The sequence below is a fragment of the Macrobrachium rosenbergii genome, chromosome 14, assembly GCF_040412425.1.
Source record: "Macrobrachium rosenbergii isolate ZJJX-2024 chromosome 14, ASM4041242v1, whole genome shotgun sequence".
Taxonomy (NCBI): domain Eukaryota; kingdom Metazoa; phylum Arthropoda; class Malacostraca; order Decapoda; family Palaemonidae; genus Macrobrachium; species Macrobrachium rosenbergii.
In genome coordinates, this window is record NC_089754.1 from 15,445,303 (window position 1) to 15,470,285 (window position 24,983).

A 24,983-nucleotide genomic window follows, 5' to 3' on the forward strand; every position below is an offset into this window, starting at 1 on the left:
ATATATACAATGTTTATAAACATAATATATATACACTATATACAATGTTTATAAAACAGAAGAGCATACTCACACATGTGCATTATATATATATATATATATATATATATATATATATATATATATATATATATATATATATATATATATATATATATATATATACTATGTATATATATATATATATATATATACATATATATATATATACATATACATACACACACATAATATAAACCACACTCAAGGCAATCACAATTAAGAAAAAGACTTAATAGGGAAATCAAGGTTTATCAAAGTGAATTTCCGAGTTATCTGGAACTATGAAATAACCCAATTTATCATTCAATCTATCGGTACTAAAATAATCAAGCCATTAAACTACCTCCCGTCGGACTGTAAAATCTGACAAACGCCTCTTCATTGTTATTCATCGAATCACACGCCATTTTTTCACCCGTTCTGTACTAAAGAGAATTTAGTACGCAGAGATTAGGCGACTAAGCGATGGAAATAACACTCCCAATTTGTCACTTTACCAACAGATACTTTGCTTTACCATCTTAAACTCCACGTTCATGTAATCATGACAGAGGATACAATTATAAGTTTTTGTATTGGTCCGAGGCTGTGCATAATAATAATAATAATAATAATAATAATAATAATAATAAAATTATAGAGCAATGGAAGAAAAAAGTCGCATTACTTTTACTACTTTAAACACATGGGAAGTTTGAACAATATTAATAAAATATCATAATCGTAATTATCACTGATACTACGAAGAATTAGGCACAATAATAACATTTGGGCAATCGTTATCTTACCAAAAATTATAACATATATAATTAAGAAACAGATACAAAATAGTTGAAATAAAGACTACAAAAGATAAAACTGCCCACGAGAGAAGACGCAACCTTATAAACTGCAATTAAACGAGGACAGTCGCCGTTTTGCAAACGCAGCTTTAAACACCAAGAGAGGTTATTTCGCTGCCGAGACCTGAACAGGAAAAGTAACAGGACCAAAAACCAGCATCAAGTCTTGAAGGAAATCGGAGAAGTGAGGAGAAAAAGAGAATTAATTCCAGGGGTCTTTTTTTCTCTCTTCTTTTTCGGATTTTTTTTCCTACTGCAGTTACGAAAGATCCAGGAAAGTGGAGGGTTCCTCTGATACTAATCAGTTCTTGAGATTAAAGATGTTTTTTTCCTTTTTTAGAATAGGTTGCTTTTCAGGGTCTGATTACATGAAGTTAATAATAATAATAATAATAATAATAATAATAATAATAATAATAATAATAATAATAATAATAATAATAGTTATTACTATCATAATAATAATAATAATAATAATAATAATAATAATAATAATTATTATTATTATTATTATTATTATTATTATTATTATTATTATTATTATTATTATTATTATTATTATTATTATACAGCAGTTGAAAGACGCACTGTTCCCATTAGAAGGCAATTTACATAAGAATTTGTTGTAAATGGGACGCGAAAACTGAACCAAGAAGAAAGCCCTTCAGCTGAGATCAGTGTAACAGAATATATGAGAAGACGTATCCTAAAACCAATTACAGTGTTAGGCTCAAATATACGGACAGCCCAGTAACATAAGACCAAAAGAACGAAAAAAAAAAAAAAACATGAGGCATGCCAGGTGAGGGTGAACAGACGATGTAAATAATCTTGCGAGCTGGGCACCATGTGAGGTACCCCCCTCTACTGGAAAAGATCGCGCCAAACTTTTAAACTTGTGACTGTCACATTTCAGGAAGTTGGAGGAGACGGAACGGCGTAAAATTACATAAGATTCGTTTACTTAAATAATGCCTCCGATGAAGTTAGACCGGATTAAGTTCAATAAGGATGGTCTTATGCACACTGCCAACAAGAAACACACCAGGGGAGAATATATGGTTCATGAGATCAAAATAACGAATACTCACCATACATACACACAAGTAAGCTACATTTATGAAATATATATAACCAGTAGTAACAAAAAACCAATGCCGCCAAAATCTATTACGAAAAGTTTTTTTTTTTACATTACTATTATTTACTTCTCCCTATGACTACGAATTGGCGCGTTTGGTAACTAAGGTTATTTAAATCTTCAACAGACGAATGGTAACAATAAAACTTGATATCTATTGCACATCCAAGCATGCAAACAGACGCTCTTAAGGTTCAAATAAAATGAACTGGATAAACGACCTCAAATACTAATGAGGGTATCAATTTAGTGTACGTAAACACAACAATAATCTTAATAGGACAAAGATCATGCGTCGTTTGTGTAAAAAATTCCAAACATATTTTACAAATACAACATACACACGTTTTCAATTACACTTCAGGTATACATCAGTTTAAGATAATAAACATCTGCACATTTTGCTAAGTAGGTATTTGCATGCAGAATAAAAATGACCAGTCCGCGAAGTTGATTGAAACTAAGTTATCTGGATTTAATAATACGCGACCATTGCAGTATCTCTAATCAAGGTCAATGGGACAGACGAAAAGTTGCCCAGACCCGAAGAAAACGAAATGCCCGAGAAGAAGGAACCAGGATGGGGGCCTGACCACAAAGGAAGGGACGGACGACATTCCTTAAAGGATTCACACTATAAAAGTAGGAAACGACAAAACTAAGGGGACAATTCCAAGGAAAGAATCAGCCTCTGAATCGTGCAATTTCTTAAAAGAGTGAATGTGGGAAGTGTAGCCTGACGTGTGTAACGAGAAGCCTCCTTGAAGAAATAAGGTAAAGACAGGCCGCTGATCAGGCGAAATGTAGCACATCCATTCTATCGTGGGAGAAGACAAAAGAATATCCACTGCGAAATGAATGTAACAGCAATACTCCAACAGTAAGTTATAAAAAAACTGGGATGATGACAAGAACTTAAGGAATCTAAAAATACAAGCAGATTTTTTAGGTTGATTCAATAATATAAACTCTTGAATTAGGCTATTGGAAGAAGGTTCATCTGACATCGTGTCTCAATAATAAGTTTTGCAGCAACGAACAAAACATTATTAAAATGTGTTTCATTTACATTTTCCTAAAAATAAACCTACGAGTCACTACTGTATGTAATTAGTTCGAGAGAGAGAGAGAGAGAGAGAGAGAGAGAGAGAGAGAGAGAGAGAGAGAGAGAGAGAGAGACTGGCTTATACATATACCTAATTAACAAAAGTAAATTAAGTTTCGATCTGGAACTAATTAGGCCCTACGAAATTATGGTACCCACGGATTAACCGGTTACCGTCGATCCTACCGAAACAAAGAAACAACGTTTAAATAATATATTCAGCAACTTCAACTTAGAACTGACTAGATTTATAACTACGAAAACCGACCTGAAGCAAGACCAAGAACGAACGGGCCTCTACGTTCTTTAATCTTGTCCTATTTCTCTCTTTACCGTTATTTTCTTCTGCACCGGCATCTTTCTTTCTCCCAAGCAGCTGAATGGAATCCATTTCATTTCACTTGGGAAACAGGATTCGAAAAAAAAATATATAACTTTCTTTCATCTTTATATACAATAAGCCACACGCAAGTTTATTATTATTATTATTATTATTATTATTATTATTATTATTATTATTATTATTATTATTACTCCTACTACTACAGCTGCTACTACTACTGAGCTCTGAATTTTTCAGACTTGAAGACGGAATCATATATATTTCCTCCATAAACAAAGGATGAAATTTATTGAGGCATAGCGATGAAGAAACATTCAAATATCCACACCCGCGAGCAACATCTGGGAATAACGGAAAAACAAAACACAAAACAAGAGACAATTACTGACAAAGATAACCTATTCCTGGATGAAATATTTCACCACCAGAACCACTTCGTGAAATCCCTTGAAGGAAATCGAGTCCTACCTCCTTCCTTCCCTCCCTCCCATTCCATGAATAACCTCCTGCCAGTATTCTTCAAAACGCCGTCAAAGATTTAAAGGTATCTGCCAGTCAAACCTGCATGAGCTTTCACTTTTCCATCAGGTCTCTCCTCCAGAGGCCGCACACCGCCAAACACGAATGAATACACAAACCAGTTGCGAAAGAATGGATCAACAAATAACGGAGATATGATGTTGACAAGCTGCATTTCGCTATTAAGCTACACAAACACTTTCGATATAAGCTGGTATTTTTTGCACATCAGTAATTACTAAAATGACCTCCAGTTTGAAATCTCTCACTTTTTTCCTCTGCGCGCCTTTTTATGCCATTATATATATATATATATATATATATATATATATATATATATATATATATATATATATATATATATATAGATATATAGATATATATATATATATATATATATATATATATATATATATATATATATATATATATATGTGTGTTTTTTTCAAATATACGTATTATATATGAGTTAAAGTACATCTGCAGATACACACACAACACATTATAAATATATATATATATATATATATATATATATATATATATATATATATATATATATATATATATATATAAATATAAAAATCTTTCACATGATTTTATATATCAAATTCCACAGGGAAGAAATGAGGCACGGTTGTAAATCCTGACCGGTTTTATTGCTAACTAAGCCATTTAATATATATATATATATATATATATATATATATATAAATATATATATATATATATGTGTGTTTTTCAAATACACGATTATATATGAGTTAAAGTACATCTGCAGATACACACACCAACACATTATAAATATATATATATATATACTTTTTATTGCTAACTAAATCCTGCCCATTTTAATAATATATATATATATATATATATATATATATATATATATATATATATATATATATATTTATATTTGTGTGTGCGTCGTCTATTTCTAATTTATTTTTACGTCATATCTAACTGCGCCCTAATTTTAATGTATTCCATTTGTCTATCCAACTTACAATATTCTATCTTTCTACGGATTGTTTTCTCACCTACACACTTATTTCCACATATCATCTGTTCTCTGAAATGTTCCAAACCCTCACTGCCTATTTCCAAAAGCCATTTCTGTAAGTCGGTCTTTCACCATATTTACCCTTAATTGCTAGATGTACAGATGTATGACGGCAATGGATGCCCTTAGTTCCTCGTTGGACTGGTCGGTACCGTTTTCGGCTAGTGCTCTGCAGGGCCCGAGTTCGAATCTCCGGCCGGCCAACGAAGAATTAGAGGAATTTATTTCTGGTGACAGAAATTCATTTCTCGCTTTAATGTGGTTCGGATTCCACAATAAGCTGTAGGTCCCGTTGCTAGGTAACCAATTGGTTCTTAGCCATGTAAAATACTCGTAAGTCTAATCCTTCGGGCCAGCAGAGCTGTTAATCAGCTCAGTGGTCTGGTTAAACTAAGGTATACTTAATGAGTCCTCCTAATCCCTACAAAATGGCGAAAGCGGTAACGACGCTGTGATTAAATGAGTTCATCTCTCATTTCTTGTTAATTTCAGAAATAAACAAAGAATTGGCCAACACAGTTCACAGTGAGCATGACTAAGTGCACGAGACGTCATGACTGCAAGTTCGGGGAAGTCGTCACCCACCTCGCGATGGTATGCTTGGGTTGTCTTGCTCACGTGATCATGTCACTTTCAGGACTGTTTTATAAATAGTCGTGGTTGACACCCCGAGTGACCTTATGTTGTCAGTTATGATTTGGTCGTGGATCTGTCGTATGTTCGTCATGATTGTGTGTAAAGTCTGAAATGGAATAAGTCGTGTATGGCAGTGAATAGGTGGGAAATAATAGCGACTGACTGAAAGTAGCCTTGAAACTCGGCTTTTGCTTTTCAGGGTCTAACATGAAAAAAGTTATAAAAAGAGGAAAATGCTCATGCTTTGGTTTGTAGTTAACACTAAAACCGCTTTTTGGTCGTGTGCTACTAGCAAATGCTACTTATTATCTTCCACGGTTTAGAACTCGTGTTCACTCTTCGCTAATTCGTGTTTTGATAAATACTACGACTCCAAGTGGCCGCAATAATTATGACGGTGTTGTCGTGACAACTCATGTCTATGGTTGGATTAAAAGTGAGCCCGGTTTAATGAGTGACAACCCATGATAAATACCGCAATATAGGCTTCGTCTCTTGTAATGTAGCCCTAGTCCAAAAGAAACAAGACATGATCATTCATATACTAATCAATACCCCATGTAAAAATAAGAAAAATTCGACTATCTATTATGTCAAGACATAATATATATATATATATACATATATATATATATATATATATATATATATATATATATATATATATATATATATACACTGTATATATATATATATATATATACATATATATATATATATATATATATGTATATATATATATAATTATATATTATATATATATGTATAATTATATATATATATATCTATCTATATATATATATATATATATATATATATATATATATATATATATATATTTTTGAATCTATTTTGATAATCACTACTATTTTGACAAGAATATACGACCTTGCATCATTATATGCTTCCAAAAATTCACTTATTAGCGTTCACCAAATACTCTTTGATAGTAGGAAAAGATCCTCTGGCCTAATCATGAATGCTTATTGAACTAATACAAGTAAGAGGACATACAATCACATTGCTCGTAATTATGTGCATCAGAGGTCATAATTTACCATAATTTTTAAGAATCTACACATTGTGACTGCATTTACATAGATTTAATGCTGACTTTCTGGATTTGTTATTACAATTATTAGCAATAAAATCTTTATTAATTTTCAGACTTACTAGTACAACTATTAATATCTAAATTTCAGAATCACATCAATCACTATGACTGGGAAGCATATCCACAGAGATGTGTAAACTATAAAATCAATTAAATTCTTCTAACACAGAACAACAGCTTCAACCACTATAGTTATAAAAACACCGGTGTCTATGAAACACCTTGGGCTGATTGTGGAAACACTACGGGAAAAGTAGCAACAGAAAAGCTTGTCATTAACGCGCTGGCAATGCTCTTGTTCATCACAGTTGGATTAAGATCACTGTATAAACCGGGATGAAACTAAGATTATTCTAAATAGTAAAGTTAGGGGTGCTAAGGGATTTCTGAGTTGGCCAACTATAAACAAAGGTTCTTTAAAAAAAGACAATAAATCCTCTGTACAACCAACGGAGTGGCCCTAGAGTCACAGCATTCAGCTGGATTATCTTCTGAAATTGACAAAATTTTCTTAACTTTTTGCCAGGGGGAGGTGTCTTTAAAAGTTTTTGTCAGCTTGACAGGAAATTTCAGACCGTTAGACTTTGCATTTACTTTGTTAATATTTTTTCAAAAAGATTTTAACAGGATAACTGAAGTTCAGTTTATCGATACATCTCCTTTATTAACATTTTTAAAAAATTTTAATAATGAACTATTAGTTCAGTTTCAATAATAATAATAATAATAATAATAATAATAATAATAATAATAATAATAATAATTATCTCCATTATCATTATAATTATCATAATAATATACGAAGCATAGAAAAAACTTAGAAGGGAATTAGCTTTTAAGACACAGCTATTCAACTAGAAATTATTTGAATGCATCAGCCAAGGTTGAACGAAGTAAGAGCGCTCAGCCATTTCCATAAAGAGCGTCGAAAGGGCGCTGAATCCGAATCAAATCGACATGAGATGATTTCCCTCAAGTCGAGCTGTTTTTGGAGCTCATATGGTCCGTTCTTTTCACAACGGTTCTTTGTTTACTTTTTCTTTTATCACTCTCTCTTTATATATATATATATATATATATATATATATATATATATATATATATATATATATATATATATAATATACATTCTATTGGTATATTTATCTATGTAGCTTAGTGGTTACCCAACCGCCTTTAAAGTTATAAACCCTAAATCGATCCCTAAGGTTAAACGTCTTTTGACTTGTTTCCTGTAAAATCCAGATCTCCTGCTGACCTCAGAATGAATAAGGTACCTTGTGGTTAGTCAACCACTCCAGGTTACGGTTAAATTAGAGGCGGGGTGATTCAATAATAAAATCAGAAAACAAGGAAAAAAAAAAAAACTGCTGGGCTGAACATTGTTGCGATGGTCCTGAAGAAGAAATGTGAGGGGGGGGGAAGTTATTAATATACCAAAACTTAAAAACACCTAAATTAAATTATGAATGAATTCACCGCTTTTGAAGTAGATTCAACTTAAGAGACAGACGACACCAGATTGTGATTGAATCACTACAAGACGATTTTAGCCGAAACTGAAATAACACCTCTTATACTAAACTAGACTGTTTTGCGGAATATGGAATAAGGAAACAAAGCCTGATGACCAAAATTAGAGGCCAAAGTGAAGGGTACTAAATGAAGACAATCTGACTGAATGTGGTGACTACTGAGTTATAATTTAAAGATATTCATTATAACCAACGCAATTGCAGATCAAAATTTGTGACAAGACATATTGTGCTACAGTGAGTTGAAAGTTTTAAAAAATTCCATTCTGGTAATACTTGGTTAATTAGGAGAGGTCTTGTGTCACTAAGGCTATTATGAGGATAAATATTTCAAATATTCATAAGCAATGATATCCATTACAGGTTCTCTTGAATTGGATTCTAGTCAAAAGTTGAAAAAACGCAAATAAAAAATGGGAAGCCTCAATAATATTTGGAAATAAATCGAAATAGCATATGAAAATATGAATGCACGTGAGTTTAGTACCACAGTCATACATGAGTTTGGGACCCTATCATACTATGAATCATGATATGATTATGGAACTATCGCTAAAACATTAGGTCGATTTGTGAATACAGCCTTAAGAAGAATATCAAGTGTCAGATAGCGGGGTAGAACTTGGAATGATACCATAAGAGATATTACGGAAGCTGCGTATGAAGATGTTGGCGAAAGGGAGATGGAGAAAGTTTGGACATGTCCTCCACACAGATGAGCTTCTGTGGGTACCAGAAGAGTAAGAAGACCCAGATCTGTAAGGATGAGAACAAAAAGGGAGGCTGGAGAAGAGTGGCGATTTGCGGATGATAAAGCACACAAAGACACGGGTGGCGGAATTTTACAGTAAATCTTACGAAAGAGCAGGACAGTCATTAAATGCACCGTTAGTCTACGTAAGAGTTATTCACACCAAAACGCCAGGGCAAAGTTGTGGCGACAGGAAAGATATTTCATGAACGAGATTCTTTACATTAAAAAGTAAACCATCTCACTCATGAAAAGAAAAATTCAACAACTAAATGAATTCTCCAAGTACTCATTAGTTCTGTATTTACTTAAGAGTGAGCTTCAAGGCTTTATAAAGTCGGTTTTACGTTTTTCAGTCTTAAACGTGAAATGAATATTAACAAGTTCTCATACTAAAATTCCTCAAAACAGAATCACCCGGCTGATATAGGCCAGAGCATAATTTAGTTTCGATTTTCCTGTCAAAATCATGAAAACTATATTCGCTTCACCTTCTGAATTCTAATTAGACTTCAAATGTCATTTGTTTGACAATAACTTCAGCTTTTGACATTTTAATATTCTTCCCAAAAATACTGTAATGAAATTCGACCGGAGGTTCGGCCGTATTCTCGCAACTCATGAATGTCAGCTTCATAATTTAACGTTTAATTTTTATTACAAACTATTAATTAAAGTTTACCTTAGATCTTAATATCAAAATTCATTCCCCTGTCGACAGGAAAATGGAGCAAGTCTGTTTCACGGTCAGTTACACACACACACACACACACACACACACACACACACACACACATATATGAGTGTTGTTTTATTTTTGTCTAAAGCAACTACTGTCCATGAAACTTGTCTTAATACCTTGTGTGTGTGTGTATACAAACGCAAACACACACACACACATATATATATATACATGTATATATATATATATATATATATATATATATATATATATATATATATATATATATATATATAATATATATATATATATATACACACATTATGTTATTTATTTATCTAACAAGGTATTAAGACAAGTTTCATTGACAGTGGGTGGTTTACACAAAAGTAAAACAATACTCATTATGGCATTCATCTTTGAACTGCTGATTCAAGGATGAGTCCCTCAGGCAAACAATTCCTAATACAATACCTACGCAGCAAGCGCAACAGTAGAACGAGGATCGCCCTTCCACTAACTAAAAACATTCCTTAAGAAGTTGAGGCTCTTCAGTTCCAACATCTTTTCCTTCCCATTTAGCCATTCTCGGTTATGCCTTCCAACTTCATTTTAATCACTCCGAGGTATAAAAAATTTTGTACCAACTTATTTTCCTTTACTTTCTCCACACGACCTAATCAACTAGAAGCACTTACATGTAGATCCAACCTTTATACCTTATCTGTATATCCCAATTTTGCACTTTCACCTCTTCATACACGTAGCAAATATATTTACAATTTCAACATTTAACATGTTTTCTCTCCGTTGCATTTAACATACACACTTTTCTTCTATAAAGGAGAGTTGACTCAACAAGTCCTTCACTCATCCCAATATCTGCTTCTATTGATTCTTTCCTCCCTTGCAAACCTATTCTGCGATTTACTTATCTTTTCCTGACATCATCTACGTTTACTGGCAATCCACTGAATGATTTTACTACTTCCGTTCTTCCACCATCCATTCAAACATTTAAACTTTCATACTCCTTACTTCAGTTTACCTTTATAACTTTTCCCTTGTCAACATTCACTGTCAACTTAAGTACTCTCTGACTTTCACTCGTTCTCCTGCCTCAGCAGCTTTATTCACTAAAAGCAACTAACACTGACTCACTTGCAAAACTCATCCATTAAATATTTCACTCAGTATCTTTTCTTACGTTAAAATGTTGTCCGTATATCCCTACAATTTGGTGAACAGTACTTTTTCCATAACTCCACCCATTAACGTATTATAAACCCATGATGACAAACCGTCCCATTTCCACAGAAACCATTTTACACCAAACCAGTCACTCTCCCATATACATATTTTAACATGTTTCGCTTTTTCCATAAAACTTCTCACTGTTCATAACAATTTACTTTCCACATCAAACATCCTCAACATCGTCTACACTGTATCTCTATCTCAAAAGCAGCCTTTTCCTTTAATCATTAAACTTGTCCAGCAAGAATCACTACATCGCCATATTCATCCTTGTCTAATCCCATAGTGCTCTCTCCACATCAATTTTTCAGTAACGCTATACATGTATAATTCATACTTGTCACCTCTACTATCATTATTTCCTTTGTACAAAGGAATTATTATTCCCCTCAACTGCTCATCTGGGACCATTCCCTCATGCAAATACACCTTGGACACTCAGGGTCAACCCTTCGGTTACAGTACAACATCCTCGCCGAAGAAACTTCCATTCTTCAGCATTATAATTACCCTTCTTACATTCTTGTTAGTCACTTCAACAGTGATTGTGAAATCTGGATTACCTCTTCCAAAATATTTTTCTTGATTCAACTCTGCTCCACTCTCATTCACCTCGTTCAGAAAGTTTAGAAAATACAATTGTTTGAGTAAGCACCTAATCCTCTGTATCTTTTACATGTACAGTATGTGAATTATATATATAAATACACACACACACACACACATATATATATATATATATATATATATATATATATATATATATATATATATATATATATGTGTGTGTGTGTGTGTGTGTGTGTGTGTGATGTTTATATGCCTGCGTGTGTAAAAAAGTACCCTCACTAAAATAATATAACATAGCAAACTTATGCATATATTACTACCGATGGTTGGAGGACGAAAACACACACACACACCATATATATATATATATATATATATATATATATATATATATATATATATATATATATATATATATATATATATATATATATATATATAATGCCTTAACAGCTACGATTTTATATCCTTGTAATTTTGTTTAAAAATTCGAACACTGATTGACGGTTATGTAAAACAGATTTAAGGAAAAAGTTAGTCTCGGCTCCAGCTGATGTTCCCGAATTGCTTAACTCTTAAAGAAAAGTGTGAAAGTTGAGAAAATATTTATGTTAGGAAATATTCCGGTAGAAAGAAAGACTAAATGAATTGGTCGCCTCCAAAGCTCCTAAAAAATATATAATTTTCAATACCTGGACACTTCCTGGTAGATTTCGTAAGCTAAGTTTCCCTATAACACTGGACATTGGTGGTATTTCATATTCTTGGCAATTCATATTCTTTGTCCCACTTTTTTTAATAATAATAATAATAATAGTTACATTACAAATATAACTCTAGCCTATTCAGCAACAGGCGTAGTAACAGAAATGATATGACAAATTACAGTATATCAATTTCATTTATTCCCATCATCGGATATTTCTTATAATTTTAACTATAAAGTAAATCAACGAAAATTCTAGTCTGCAGCGATAATACCCGCTTAGAGGCTTAATGGTCAATTTCCACAAGAAGCATAACTGTGCAGCGAGAAAGAAACTCGACCAGTATGAATTACAGAGCAATACATAAAAGAAAATGCATTCGCAACTACAACGCAACAAGAAATGATAAATATTTCAGACCCACAAACCAGGAGAGCCATAACTTGTCGCGCGTAGATTTGTTACATGACGCTAAGTGGCATGAGAGCAATAATGTGATTTACAATGATTAAAAGAGAAGATTTAAGAGGCAAGGAATGTTCCTTTGATGTAAAACTGCGACACACGGCGTTCCATCTACGGAGACACGCTAATCTATAATTTCCTTTTTGTTTGTTTGTTTACCCACCGTCCAACTGACAGCTAAGTTTCTGGAAAACTTTTGTATATACTTGTAACTAAGTGTATGACAACCATCTGGCTCACATACATAATTTATATACGTATATATATGTATATCTCTGTATGTGTGTATGTATGTGTGTGTGTGTGTGTGTGTGTGTGTGTGTGTGTGTGTGTGTGTGTGTGTGTGTAGGTTTGCTATCCCTGAGCTCTGCTCCTCTAGTTGAGTATAGGCTGCCTTGAAAACATTCCATTGCATTATGTGCCATGCACTCAGATGTCCCCTGAAAACCTCGCAAACTAGTTTATACACAGGCTCGTTTAATTTGTATGTAGCTAAAATAAGTCTAAGTGCAGCATTTCCCATGTGCCGAAAATGTCTGTTATTTTTGGTTTTTAAGCTATCTAAGGTAAGGCCATGTCCAGCCTTATTAAGAAGCAATGAATTTAAAATGTTACAACAAAGGAAATATACATATAAATACATACACACACACATATATATATATACACATACATATATATAATTTTCCCTAATAGGTCTAAACTTCATAAAATGTTAAATCAAGTTAAAATGTTTAGATATGCGCAAACATTCTGTGATTGATATATTCATGCAATACCTTGATTTATGATTCTTATCAGACTTGACTATGGAAAAGATGTATATTATTATTAGAAGCAAACAACTTGCAGTGCTGAGGTTGACCCAGTCATTTAAAATTTCGTGAACTGACAAGTCACGACTTGTACTCAAGTTGCTGGAACGATAAACTACAACTTCTAATTCAGCCAATGAGTATAAAATCATAAAACTATGAAGTGACAACATAGAAAATTAGATTAAAAGCAATTTATCATATCAAAGGTCACTAGATTATAGCTCCCAATTTCCTGTAACATTTATTAACAATTATAAATTAGCGAGCTTGATGGCGCGTACTACGATGCGCTGGAACCCAGCGCTGCCCTTCATGTCTCCCCTTCCATCCTGCTCCCCTACCTACCCCGTCCCCACCCAGGCCGGGCAAACAGGTCTGCAGTAGGAGGGTGGATGTGTCATGTCGGACAAACAGGTTTGCAGAAGGAGGGTGGATGTGCTATGTCTCCCATAACCTCCCGATCCCCTACCTACCCCACCCCACCCGGGGCAGACAAACAAGAAAGATCCACTCAGATTTTATTATCATAGATAGATAGATCATACAACGACAATTTCCAACAATGAAGCTGAACTTTATTATATTTCATTCCTAAGGAAGACCCTATCAGGGTCTCTGCTGGTTGGTCAAAGTCCATAGGTCCACATCATACTTCTTAATCCCTTCAACAACCTTAACTTAGCTGGCTTACGACAACGTCCAGTGCAGCACAAGAGCCGGCCTAATCTAAGTAGCCAACCTCCAATCATTTGCCAAAATCTGACTTAACGACAAAAGGAGAAGCTACGATGGAAAATCAATCATTACATATAAATAAGGAGTCCGGAAAAAGCGTTACCTTTCACTAACCTTTCTCTTAAATATTATCCTAAACTGTGTAAAAGAAACAGCCACACTTTCATCTGTATCAATTGGCATTACCATGAAAAATACCATTTTATCGCCAGGTTTGCTGTAACAACGACTCTTTTGTCTACAATTTTCTGCGTTAAAACGCTTATCAACAACAGACCTATCAATACTGCCAATAATTCTAACTACTGCTAAAATAACATTGTTAGTTTTGAAGTAGCTGTTATATGTTCGAACAAAAATTGCATCGTCAGTTTCAACGCTCAGTTAAACCGATAACAACAAGCTCTTCTATCAAGGCTCCCTGACCCTCCAACTGGAGAAACACGGCCATGAGAAAGTAACAAGTGTTCATCGACAAAAGGAGAAGAGCTACGATGGAAAATCAATCATCACATATAAATAAGGAGTCCGGAATAAGCGTTACCTTTCACTACCCTTTCTCTTCAATATTATCCTAAATTGTGTCAAAGAAACAGACACACTTTCATCTGTATCAACTGGCAATAATGTTAGTGTATATAAGCTAAAGGAGCCATCTTGCTCAAGGAGTTCTTTGTCAACAGAACTCGAAGAGAAAACTAAACGTGCGAATATTCGCAAGGCAAGAGAATTCCAATTCGTTGCTTCACCTGGAGCCTGACTCCGTCTTATAGAAAAAATCGCAATAAGAGCGGAACAGAGTGAATGCAATCGTTTCGGAGTTTCCTCGTTAAAATACAACGATGAAACGGTTATTATGAGCTGACGGAGAATACGAAATTTTGTGACAGATTACACTTGAACATTATTAGTAACTAAGGAGTAATCGGAATTAAGACACAACCTTCAAATATTATAAGATGCATAGCTTAAATAGCATGTAAAATGTAATTAGGAATTAGAATATGAAACCTAGGACGAAAAGAAAAAGTCTTGGGGGCATAACAGGAAAAAGGAAAGCGGGGAGAAGTAAGGGTGGGAAGAATAACACTACATAAAGGAAGAGGATATGGCACTGAAAAAAAAGACAAGAATAAGATTATTTACGATGAAGGCAAAAGCTCAAGTTGTCAAGAAAATCAAAGCGCTGAAATTGTGTGACCCCGTAAGCAGGTTAATGCATATTTTTTCCCCACTGAGATGTTAGCCTTCTTATTTTCAAAAGGAAAGGTTCTATAGTAAGTTCATTCACTTCGAACGTCACCGTGACCGAAAACGGCTAACACCAGATTTTTTTTTTTTTTTTTTTTTTTTTTTTTTTTTACGATACAGTACTTACTCCTCCTGTAACCGATCTTGAGGCTGGGAGGAGTTACCATTCTGAGCAACGGAATTTTCCCTAATTGAAATTAATCATTTTCTACAGAAAACTCAATTTCATAAATGCTATCGCCCCTATTCATTCTGCATATTCCCAAGTGTGGAGCAGCCATAATATCTTGATTAAAATCAAACCCAAAAGATACAAATTCCTCAAGAGTCTGCCAAGAACATTAAGTTCCAGAAAATAGCAGCCACCGGCGCTCGGTAATTAAGACCCAGATACTCAGATTTCTATGTTCGAGGACCGATAATTATCTGGGTGAAGCCGGGCGGAAGGTAGAGGCAGCTGAAAAAAAAACCCTGAAAAGGTAAGGATGAAAATGAAAGCAAAGATATAAACCTCAATTTAGTCTATGGATGATAGAAAGATATAAAAGAACTAAAAAAACCATTAACAACGAGCCAAAATTGGATGACAAAAAGATTATAAAAGTACTAAAAAAACCATTAACAACGAGCGATAATTTTTCAAAGGTCGAAAAGACGGAAGAGAAGAAAAATAGGAGGAAATATGAAAAGAAATGAAAGAACTCAAAAGAAAAAACAGAAACATTATGAAACCTTCAGGTAATGAAAATGAGAGAAAAAGCGGAAAGGGCCTTAAATGCATGGTTTCAAAGGGAGTCGGGTGGAAGTGGCAGTGTCTAGTGAATTTTGAATACATCGCCGAGGAAGAAGGAAAGCGGCGAGAAGCAGGGGTTGGGAGAATAATACTACATAAAGGAAGAGCATATGACACTGTAAAAAAAAAAGAATAAGAAAGAAAGCCACCTAATGGCGTATAAAGAGAATGTGAATGAAGAAAAACAATAGTTTTATATATACAATCATATTAAGTTAGAGAGAAGGCAAGGGAAATAAAAGAGCAATGTGCTAATAAAACAACAGGAGGAGGAAGAGAGAGAGAGAGAGAGAGAGAGAGAGAGAGAGAGAGAGAGAGAGAGAGAGAGAGAGAGAAATTCTTGACATGCTACTCTCCACGGTCGGAGCTCAAAGTGGAATGTTATACGAATTATTCAAAGATGCTGAGACAAAATTCACATGTCTCTCCCGAGAGGAAAGACCCGTGACACTCAGAAGCGATGCTGAAATTGTTTTGAAAAATCGTCGCTCGTGGTTTTTCGCGTGGGCTTTTAGTCCATCTGCAAGGGCATTTGCAGTGAGAATCTGGAAATACCAGTAGGTAAGGATGCTTGCTAGGTATATAATGGTACCGGTGACGCAGAGGTCTTACGGAGAAAATCCAATACAGATAAATATAGTCTGACTCTTACGTTAAATGGAATTTTTTTCCCTTGTATACTGATATATTTTACTTTTGCTTCTAATAAACAACGGCAAAGATAAGGGATATGGGAAGTTTTCTAAGGGCCGCCTTTACACACACACACACACACACACACATATGTACACACACACACACACAGTACATATGTATATATATGTATATGTATATATACAAACATATGTACAGTATATATGTATATATGTATATATATATATACATATATACAATATATATATATGTATATATATATATATATATATATATATATATATATATATATATATATATATATATATATATATATATATGTGTGTATATGTGTGTGTGTGTGTGTGTGTGTATATTCCATTTCTGAAAAACAAGAAAAATTAATAAAAACAAGGATGGGTGTGCCTAATCCTTAAGCTAGGCTTGAGCCATATAGTAACGGTCAATGAACCATACAATCATGAGTTATCGACTTCCACATACTAAATATTTGAGAAGCCGGATTGATGGGTGTTACGAGGCCGCCCTATCGGAGGAGGAAAGCTTCCTTCTCTAAACGGAACATAAAGTATAACGACACAGCAGAGAACTTAAAGACAATTAAAAGATGAGGGAAGAAAACAGTCACAGGTTTAACACTTTTGAAGGTGACAAAACATGAATAGTCATATAATCTAAGCAAGGAACACAAAAAAATTCAGCTTAAGGTCTTAATAAATGTGACGACGAAAATACATCTAAACAATATGACAAACAATATTTTTTAGCTCAGGTTACCCAATTTGAACAGATAAGTCAGACAAGTCAGAAACACAGTAGATGCACAATTACTGAGAGAAGTGAATGCTTCTATCAGATTTTCAACAAAATTTAACAAAATGGATTTAAGTGGAGAATTAATTATGTAGAAACTTTCTAGGAAGCACTGAATTGAACTCTTACAAGTTCCATATTGAGATATTCTCTCATAAACAAAGTTCAAAGAAGAAGTTATTAACAGAAGCAGCCTGAGAAGAAAGAAATATGCACTGCTGAATTTTCAGCATGAGAATGGATAAGGAAAGGAGTATAGAATTTAGGCCAAAGGCCAAGCGCTGGGACCTAAGAGGTCATTCAGCGCTGACACGGAAAATGGAAGGAGAGAGGTCTGAAAGATGTAACAGGAGGAAAACCTCACAGCTGCACTATGAAACAAATGTTAAGAGAGGTTGGATATCAAGATAGAAGAAAGAGAATATGAATGAGGGTACAGTAAAAGGAATGAAAGGGGTTGCAACTAGGGACCGAAGGAAAGCTACAATGAACCTTAAGTAATGCCTACAGCGCACCGCGTGAGGTGCACTGAAAGCACTACCCCGCTTAATGGGTAGAATAGATAAGAGACGGGGTAACCTATATAAGAAGAGGTCATAGACAAAAGGTAGGGAACGATCTGCAACACCAACAAAATAGATATATGGCTACTTCATTAAAAGCTAAGGATGGAGAGAAACCATAAACAGGACGTTAGGCTGACCCAGGATTACGCCACATTTGGCAAAACGCGTTTGAGATACCGAGGACGATAATAACTAATTTTTAAAAGTTCTACGGAGACAGTGACTAAATAAACAATGGTGATATAAAAAATATTCAACAAGCGATTTGCCTTACATACGCATAACAACGATCCAAAGGAAGTTCCTTGATTCTTCTTTATATATATACATACATACACACACACATACATATATATATATATATATATATATATATATATATATATATATATATATACACACATATACAGTATATATGTATATATACATACACACACACACACACACACACATATACATATATATATATATATATATATATATATATATATATATATATATATATATATATATATATGTATATGTTGTTGTGTGTGTATTACGCTTTTATCAAATTACATCTCTCGCTCGCTGAACTTTAAAAAAAGGAATAAAGCTTCCATTTTTCACCTCCTAACGGGTCATATGGATTTATTGACAAAATACTTCGGGACTAGCAATTTTACCTTTCACTTTGAACGATTGATGACAAACAAATTTACTTCATGCTTATGATGATAATGTTGATTATAACTAAAAGCTGCTATTAAATTCATAAGGGTTGAAAATATTACTCTCGCTGGGACACGGGACCTAATAATTTTATCTTGGGAATAACTTACACCTGAATGGAATTAACGTATGATAACTGCATCCATCCTGACATGGACTCGAACTTATGCCTCCATTTGATAGTGGCATTCTCCATTCATCCATCTTTCTTGACAGATGAATGGATGATGTCATTGTCACCAAGGTATCAACACATTGAGGCATAGGTTCGAAGACTGGTCAGAGTGGATTAGCTTATCATATAAAATTCCCTTTGGATACAGGCTATTCTCATGGGAAAGTAAATGAGATATTAATTTATTATTCTTGGCTAAACACTTTTACGCGTTAAACTGACACAACTGATAATTCTGTGTGTGTGTGTGTGTGTGTGTGTGTGTGTGTGTATAGATACACACACACACATATATGTATATACAGTATATGTGTGTGTGTGAGTGAGTGAGTTTGTGTGGATGTATTAGTTTTCCCTTAATGAAACAGGATAAATTTACGTTAAAGATTTAATTGTTTAACAAGAACTTACGCCATTTACATAATGTTTCAATGCAACAGCAAATGATGATGAAAGCAGGGACACAAGGACATAAAACACTTCGAATCTAAAAAAAAAAAAGTAAATGATGAAAACAACACTCTGATACGAATAGCCAACAAGGGGAAACGGAACTTAACCGAACGTTAACAAGAAAATTCTCTTCACGGAAGTAAAAGGCCAAGTACAAGGAATTAACAGTTGTAAAGACAATGAAGTGAGAATTAAATAGCATATAAAAATAGGGGTTACGTGTACTACTTGGCATTGCTTACCTGGAAGCACCTTTTGATGGAGAGCACCCTGAGCTCTCTCGTCCACACCCACACACACACACACACACACACACACACACACACATATATGTATATATATATATATGCATATATATATATATATATATATAATAATCTATATATATATACATATAATAATCGTTTGTTTGCTCTCTCTCTCTCTCTCTCTCCATTTGCTTTAGAAAGATGACCTACACCGATATGTATTATTCGTATCGTGATACTGAAAAGGACATTTTAAAACTAGTGACTTGATACCAGTTGAGCAATGGGTTTGTCGATCAGATAAATTCATAATGGGCTTCCATAGTCAGGCCTTAAACGAGCATGGAGTTGAGGTTCTACTATATATTTTATATATATATATATATATATATATATATATATATATATATATATATATATATATATATATATATATATATATATATATATATATATATATATATATATATATACATATATACATACTGTATATAAATAAAATATATATATATCTGTATATATATAAATATATAAATATATAATGTGTATATATATATATGTGACTATTTATCACATCACCGTATTCATATACAATATATCCTTATATCATTATATAATATAAAAGGAATTTTAGGTGATATATCCCACCGTCCCGTGGGGATCGAACCAGCGACGGACGGGAATCAGGACAGTGACACACCAACCAGTCGGCCGACTGGTTAGTGTGTCACCAGAATCCTGATTCCCCGTCCGTCGCTGGTTCGATCCCATATATACCTAAAAATCCCTTCGGTATAATATATTACTTCCGAGTAGAGAGAATTGTTAAAGGACGTTTGTAGCTTTCTGATTATATATATATGTATATATATAGATTTGTGTGTGTGTGTATGTGTGAATTTCAGCAACTGAACTTTCGTTCCAATGGAATGTTTCCTCTCGCATAATCGACGCCCACTCAGCCACTATTTGTATACACAAATTGTTGACTTTAATCTTTTAAATCAACTATAACTACAAATATAACCTCAACTCCTTGCTCGTTGAAGGACTGACTATGAAAGCCCACATGAAATTATCTGATCGACAAGCCCATGGCTCAACTGATATCAAGTTACTAGTTTAAAAATGTCCTCTTCAGTATCACGATATGAATAATACATATCGATGTAGGTCATCTTTCTACAGCAAATGAAGAGAGAGAGAGAGAGAGAGAGAGAGAGAGAGAGAGAGAGAGAGAGAGAGAGAGAGAGAGAGAGAGAGTAAACAAACGATTATTGGAAAGTATTTTAATTATCCTATTTAAAAAAAATATCAGTTACAAGTTTCGAAAGAGATGCTTTGAGATCCTTACTTAACTGGATTAAAGATTGACCTTGTAATAACAGCCAATGGTGATATAAAAAATTAACGTTATTTTTGTTCAAAGGAAACTTAGAAGGTTTTTTGACCTATGTGAACTACTATTTGACCAAAACAAATTGAAACCAAAAGTAAACTGTAAGGAAGAAGAACATTTTTGTAATAGAAAATTATCCTCTCCAACCAGACCATTTATAACACATAAACAAAATGAAGCAAGCTTAGACAGATCAATTAAAACACTGCAGGGGCGACGCCTAAAACCTCATAAAAATTCTAACGGTCCTCTAATAACTGTCCCTAACATAGTTTCCAGCGGCTGTTTGTGGAAGCTTTCATTCCTGAGTATTTTCCCGGTCTTGTTCCAGGGAAATTCATGAGAGCGACGTGACGGTACGTCCAAATTTGCTGATGAAGTCCGGGTGACGGATATCATTCTGGATATTCGGATCCCTTGCCATCTGGGATGATTACTTCCATGGCACTAAACTTGCTACAACACACACTTCTGTAAGTTTACTACCCTACTATTTTCACTTTTCATCTAAGAACGAAAGCTGCGTGCTATCCCAGAGTTATCTATCGTCTTGGTTGTCTGGATAATAATAATAATAATAATAATAAATAATAATAATAATAATAATAATAATAATAATAATAATAATAATAATAATAATAATAATAATAATAATGAACCAAACGAAAACTTCTTTCAGTTTTCTTCTGAAGATGGAAAGAGAAACCCACAAGATTCTTGTGTATAACTTGTTTACTTGTAAATATTTACATATTACTTGAATCTCGAGTACTTTCAGGTCCTAACTGTGACCCTTTTTCAAGAGATGTGAGGGTAGTCAGGCTGGTTCAAGATTGCTGGGCAACCAGCCTGACTACCTTCACATCTCTTGAAAAAGGTCACAGTTAGGACCTGATGCTCGAATTCAAGTATTTACAAGTAAACAAGTTATACACAGAATCTTGTGGATTTCTCAATAATAATAATAATAATAATAATAATAATAATAATAAATAATAATAATAATAATAATAATAATAATAAAGCCACAGACCTAAAGAAAAAGAATGTGAATCACTGAAAAAAATACGCTCATTAAACATTAAATACATGCATAAGCAATTCCATTGCATACAACCCTAAAAATGAACGTTTACCAGAAATGAATCCAAGAGTGGCATATCAAAGGCAACTTACCCAAGGGTGATGTAGCAATAAATAAAAGTCAACGTATACAATCTATACATCTATCACCTATGCAAAGAACATGATGAAAAACTGCAAATCAACATCAGTTTCTAGTTAAGATAGCGCTACAAATCCTTGCCAACTGAAACAACATGATAAAAAATAGGGCACAATAAAAAGATATTTTTGATTTTATACGTACGGATACACAGTTACATTTAATAATAGGAATATAGATACATCCACGCAAACATACATATTTATCATCCATCTATCTGACTATCTACATTGACCAAAACATATTATAACAGAATAAGTTGGGAAATTAGAGCAAAGAAATGGAGATGACGAAGCAATTAATAACTGGAAAATTAAATCTGAAAGGCATAATATATATATATAAATATAAATATATATATATATATATATATATATATATATATATATATATATATATATATATATATATATATATATATATATATATATATATATATATATATATATATAAAAAACAAATTAATGGGGAAGGTATCATACAGCAGTTTGGTTACGGTTGAAGAATGCCAGACGGATTGATCCAAGCTGCTGTAAAAATGCAAACAGTATTGTGGGAGGGGGAAAACGGAACTCAATAATCCCTCTTTATATATATGTGTATGTGTGTGTGTCTGTGTATTATAAAGCAAATTACTGGACGGTGTTTCGTACAGTAGGTTGGTCATGGCTGAAGAATGCAAGACGGATTGTTCAAAGCTAATGTAAAAATGCAAATGGAATGTGGGAAGGGAAACATGGAAATCAAATGAGTTTTGGACTGAAGTGTAATACATAAAATAGTCGTAATATCTTGCAAATACATGAAAGTGCGTAGAATACATGGGGTCGAAGGATGCTTCTGCGTGTTCAGAGAAAGTATTATGAGCAATTTTTTAACAATGAAATTCACCGAGTTTTTTTTCTTTTACTCAATTCATTCATCGGAAGGTTCAGTGTGATTGTGGCAATGCTTGCTGCCTAGCTTAATGTCTATAAAAACTCTCTTCGCTGGGAAACGCTTTTTTTCAAACAATTATAATATGTTAATGAATTAACATCCCGTTTCCGATTAAAAACCAAGATATGAATGATTGTTTATATTTAGACGTTCAGAAGAAAGGAACGTCAAGCAAACGCTTCTAAGAAATTTGATGAAAGGCACTAGAGACAACAGATTAACGCAGTACGTGTGTGTGTGTGTGTGTGTGTGTGTGTGTGTGTGTGTGTGTGTGTGTGTGTGCGCGCGCGCGCGCGCCTGGCGCTCTTTTGCTGCTATGAAACATACATTAATGAAAAGTTCAGAAACTGTTCTTGCACACCATTTTCATCCTAGAATCCAGGGCTGAATAGTCAAGAAAATCTTATCTGATGAGGCAGCATTTTAAGGTAAACTTTAACAATTCCAGTATTGCTATACACAAACTGAGTGCTTTAATTTTCCGGTTGTGTTGAAACAGGAGTGAACAACCCGTAGTTCAATGACAAAGAGGTAGAGTTGGTCAAAATATTATTTGCAAGATGTAAAACATTGTTTTCAATCAGTTTTGACGCTCACAGGCAATTTTTCCTTAAGCTACCAAGAAAAAAAAAATGTTCTGACGTTTCACATTCAAGAATACTGTTTGCATCAGCATTCAAGTAAAAGCAAACATCGCATAGATTTTTGAAGTACGTGACTACTGTTTGACCTTACTTATGTAATAACAAACATTGTACAGAATTTTTGAAGCTCAAGACTAATGTTGCCTCAAGGTATTATGCTGAAACGAATATCACACAGATTTTTCGAATCCAAAACGATGTGTGTATCAAGCAATTGTGTAAAAAATACACGTTTTTGAAGTTTGTGGATACTGTTTGCCTCAAGCTACTGTTTGCCTCAAGCATACAGTTAAAACAAACATCGCACAGATTTGACGAACACTTTCAAGTCAGCATCCACGAGATCTGGAGAGGATACTTCCCGCTCACAGGGAGTTATCTGTAAAGCAAGATGTGAAGCGTCTGGTACTGCATTTCTGTTCACCTTGGGGCTTCTATTCTCAACCGAAGCAAGTGTGAATCCCGCAGCTGACGAGTGAAAATACTCAACTGACAACCGTAATGTTAATGACAATAACGACAGCGGTTTTCATAATAACATTTACTCATTACTCATAAGTCCTTCCCTATATGAGAGAGAAGCTTCAATGAATAGACTGATAAGCAGCTGCCGTCACATTCACCGTCTAAAGGAATAACAATGTGAGAGAATCTCCACGAATAAAATTTCCTCAGGCGCTACGGGACTTCATACGCCTACAAAGAAATTCAACTGAAGCAAGTTGACTTGCTTGTGCATATCCAGTAGTACTCTAGTCACATATACTACGCAAATGCTCCTGCG

General features: G+C 33.9%; 2 protein-coding genes across 5 annotated transcripts in view; both read left to right on the forward strand.

The window, feature by feature from the left end:
- LOC136845733 (uncharacterized) overlaps positions 1–24,983 on the forward strand; it is a 289,129-nt gene that overhangs the window by 28,534 nt on the left and 235,612 nt on the right. The gene's annotated exons all lie outside the window — the stretch shown is intronic.
- LOC136845493 (uncharacterized) overlaps positions 1–24,983 on the forward strand; it is a 43,746-nt gene that overhangs the window by 18,604 nt on the left and 159 nt on the right. The window lies entirely within an intron of this gene.